This window comes from Notechis scutatus, chromosome 1 (genome assembly GCF_049901735.1).
Source record: "Notechis scutatus isolate UNSWTSFEM ecotype Mainland chromosome 1, rNotScu1.2, whole genome shotgun sequence".
NCBI lineage: Eukaryota > Metazoa > Chordata > Lepidosauria > Squamata > Elapidae > Notechis > Notechis scutatus.
This window is the reverse complement of record NC_142009.1, coordinates 32,280,889-32,284,981: the sequence shown is the minus strand read 5'-3', so window position 1 is coordinate 32,284,981 and position 4,093 is coordinate 32,280,889. Positions and strand designations below refer to the sequence as shown.

General features: G+C 36.4%; 1 long non-coding RNA gene across 1 annotated transcript; it reads right to left on the bottom strand.

Annotated features, from left to right (window-relative positions):
• Positions 1-1,996: 1,996 nt before the first annotated feature.
• LOC148132740 (uncharacterized) lies at positions 1,997-3,732 on the bottom strand. The gene is made up of 3 exons (XR_015748649.1): positions 3,501-3,732; positions 2,274-2,391; positions 1,997-2,159 (listed from the first exon to the last, which is right to left on the bottom strand). It is a non-coding gene; the product is annotated as an uncharacterized LOC148132740 (long non-coding RNA).
• Between the last annotated feature and the right edge of the window lie 361 nt (positions 3,733-4,093).

Here is a 4,093-nt window from a genome sequence, read left to right as displayed (position 1 = left end):
ATATCATCCTTCTTGTGCATGAGAGTTGTGCATTGTGCATTTTACTACAATACCTGAAGAAGGTTTGTCTTTCCTTTGTTCCCTTTTCCTTCAGGTCAGCTTGAGGAAGTTTATGTTGACTTTATTCTACTTAGATGGAATAGAGCTTCCACTTAAGGAAACTCTATCCCATATAATAGCCAGGTTTTGTATGACAGATATTTGTAAACAATTGTCTTAGGCATATATGTTAATTAGTTTTTGTACTTTAATAAGTCTTTTCAATGATCTATGTTTCATAGCTAAGATTTTAAGTATTTATAGGATTATTTGTGTTCATGAGGTTAAATTATTTTGTTGTAAGTTGAATATTTGTATCCCTTTCTACACTTAAGCAGTACAATAAAGGATAATTGGAAAGTGAATGAACAAGACTTGAGAGGGAGGAAAATTAGGAAGGTTGAGACTTGATTTCTGATTATTATGTTCCTTACACTTTTGTGTACATGCTGGTTTTGCAAAATATATTTGCACTTGTATGTATCACATCCCTTTATGAGCATAGGTAAAACAGTGTTCCCAATAGTATCCCTCATTTGGTTGGGCTCTCCCTCCCTCTCTTTCACTCTTCTTCTCCCTTTCACTCCACCTCTCCCTCTGTTTCTGTGTGTGTGTTTGTGTGTGTTTGTTACAGATCCTACCTGATCCACCTGCTGATACTTTTATTTTATTGTAGTGTTTCCATTTGCCTTATGCTAGTGAATAAAATTAATAAAATATATCTGGAGTTATATCCACTGAACAAACAGAATAGTTTAGGAAGAGATCTCTCTCATGCAATTTTTCTCTTAATACATGTTCCATTCTTTTAACAAGACCCAGCTTATGTTGATACTGAGTCAACAGGTAAGAACATTCTTATTCTTAGTAGTTACACATGGTATTTAGCTTGAAGAAAAACAATTTTAAGAGATTCTTAAGTATCAGTATAGGCTGAATCTTGCATTTTCCATTGTGGACTCTTAGTTAATAGGTAATGTTTAACTTTTGTTTTGTTCTACTTATGCTTAAGCAACCACATCAGCTGAAAGACCTCAATGGCAAAACAACTGCCATTAAATAAGCAGATGGGGAAGAACAAGACTGTGTGACTTTATAGCATAATGTGTAATTGAAGAGCAGCAAACACCGTCCACACTGAAATGTAGGCAAAGAGATATGACACACAAACAGACACCTTCACATACTCAAATGAATATACTGCTCCCAGCTCCCTGTTAAAAAAGTTGCACAATATCTGCAATGCTCATTTAGCTTTATTTGAAGGAATATTTGCCAAATTTTACTGTGGCTATTCTGTCTCAGTATTTTTCCATAAGAGAAATCCTGCTTAGCACGTATACCTCTCAGTGCAAAGTTCACTAAACTGACAGGAAAATAACTGACAGGAAGAAGCTAAGTTGATAAGAACTTCACAAAAGCCTGTGAAAGGATGTATATTCAATTTCACAAAAGTCTGTCAGATAAGATGTGTATTCTGTAAAGACATGTTTACCGGAAAACTATTAATCAATAAGTTCGTTACTTGTATCAAGGAAGCCTGTTTTCAAAAGATAAAGTTTGTAACTTCTTTGTCTTTCTGTAAACCCCCCTCACCCCCCTCTTTGAATCAGCACAATAAAAGAGCACAGCGTAGAGCAAGCTAGCAGCCTGAAAATCCCATCTGTCTCAGGCTCAAATGGGGCAATCCCATCTGCCTCAAGCAATGCGCTGTCTCACCTAAAGAAATCTTCGTCTTGTGTTCTTTTTTCTTTTTAGCTTTGCAATCACTCTTGCGAGAGTTCCTCAATCACCCTGGCTAGGGTTACGCTGCTTAAACTCACCCTGGATAGGGTCCTGCTTTTGCCAAACTTCGCCCTTGCGAGGGCTTCTCTGTATCTCACCCTTGCGAGGGTCCCTTTCTGAGAGGAATTCAGCAATCAACCTGAAGATCTAAACAACAGACCGGTCGCTCAACGCAACATTTTACTTCAATGCATAAATGTTTTCAAGTCTGATAGATAGCTATTTGATTCATGTAAGGAAAGATAAAGCAACAGCAGGCAGTAATCTCAGGTCATTGGCCATATCTTGAAGACGTCCAGGGTGTTAGATGGAGATGGCATTATTTTCCATAGCGGCTATAAAAATGAGATAAAATAATAGGTTGATCATAGTAAGGAATGCTTTGGAGTATAAACCAGAGTATTCCGATGTACATCTGTGGCATCTTTATTAGAGGAGTGTTTACTTACGGTCTACAGCATACTGCTCTCCCTAGACAGCCCTGTTTCCCAATGTAGAAGGTGTTTATTGGACAGGGAGGGTAGTGGCAGCGTCCTTTTCGGATAAAACAGAAGCGCTGTGCATTACCTATGAAAGAAAAACAGTAGACAGGGAAATGATAAGTAAAGAAACTTCATTATTTAGATACATTTTTTTCTTCTAAGGCATTACTTTCTTCTACAGAATTGTAGGATTGCTATGAATTCAGGAAGTTCTCACTGACCATGGAATCCATTTCTGCTAATCTCCCTTCAGCAGCCTCAATATATCATATATCAACCCAGTTTTTAAGCCTGGCTAGATTTGAATTGGCAGGTATATCTGTATTGATTAAGGTAGTACAGAGGGAAAAAAATCTGATTCACACCAAAGGAAGACTTTGCTGTGATATATTTATCTCCATTATTACTATGGATCCTTGCTTGCTAAGAAATAATCCTGAATTACCATGGCTGGTTCTGCTAGGTGTTTTGGATGGAGATACTGAGTGAGAATGATTAACTTCCTTTGAACTTTAGGATCTGGTTTACTTTTGGCTTTCTTCCACTTCTCTTAATGTTTCTAACATTGCTCTTCCATGCTCTTCAAAAGCAGAACATTTGCAACATTTTGCTGCAATATCTTCTCTTTTTTACCAATTGAATGTCAATAGATTCACTAGATAATGAATATTTAGTTTTTTATTTATTTTTATCTCATCTTTATTTCTTAAAATAACCCAAGGTGGCAAATGTATCTAATACTCCTTCCTCCTCCAAGGAGCAGTCATAAGACATGATGAAAACTCTTTAATTTGACAGCATATGGACAGGTTTAAACATACTTTCAACTGGGGAACTGTGACCATCCAAGTTCAAAACCACTAGAGAATTCCTGGAAGCCTGGCACTCTGACAAACTAGCTATCAATAGATACATAGACATAGAGAATAATGAATCAATGAATTGATTTTCCAGACCCTCCTTGATGCAGTATATCTCCCTGGATCTCGAAGTTTTCATCCAAAAGAAAAATTAAGGGCATATTTTTCAAATGTTTGAAGGCTCATGTTGTCAATATCCACAGTGTTCAAAGTTATTTTTTTAACATAAACTAAAAGAAGTTGAAGATTATCCTGCTTTCAGTGACAATCATACTAACTTAGAAAGTAGTGAGTTATCAGTCATTTCAAAATTATCAATAATTTGGTTTCTTACCTGGTCCAGACAGGAATGCAAGGAAAAGGAATGTGAACAGCAGATAAAGGATCTTCATGTTGGGATTGGTTCTGGACCAAATGTATTCCTGGGATAGGACACAGCTCTCTATTTGTGGAGTTATAATGATTGCATCAAACTGTGAAATATTGCAACTACTCTTAAATGTAATTGGCCTTGTTGTATTTCCTTCTATTGAAACACTCCTGTGGGTTAACTTTTGCCAAAGTCCTTGAAAGAGCAAGAGAGTTAGTTGAATAGTTACATGGTTCTGCTACTGCTTATAATTAAAATAATTTGAAATAATAAATGTTTGGCTCCATTAATGAGTGGTCTGCAGAGTTGACATAACTACTTGCAAATGAATTCCTTATCAGAGTAGATTAGTTATGTGTGGTTTTAGTAATATGCTTACCAAGAATCTCTCTGTCTCTCTCTTTCTCTCTCTCTCCCTCCCTCCTTCCCTCCCTCTCTCTCACATACACAAACACACATACACATACTTCTGCTGTCTGTTTAATCTATCTATCTATCTATCTATCTATCTATCTATCTATCTATCTATCATCTATCTATAATCTATCCATCTATCT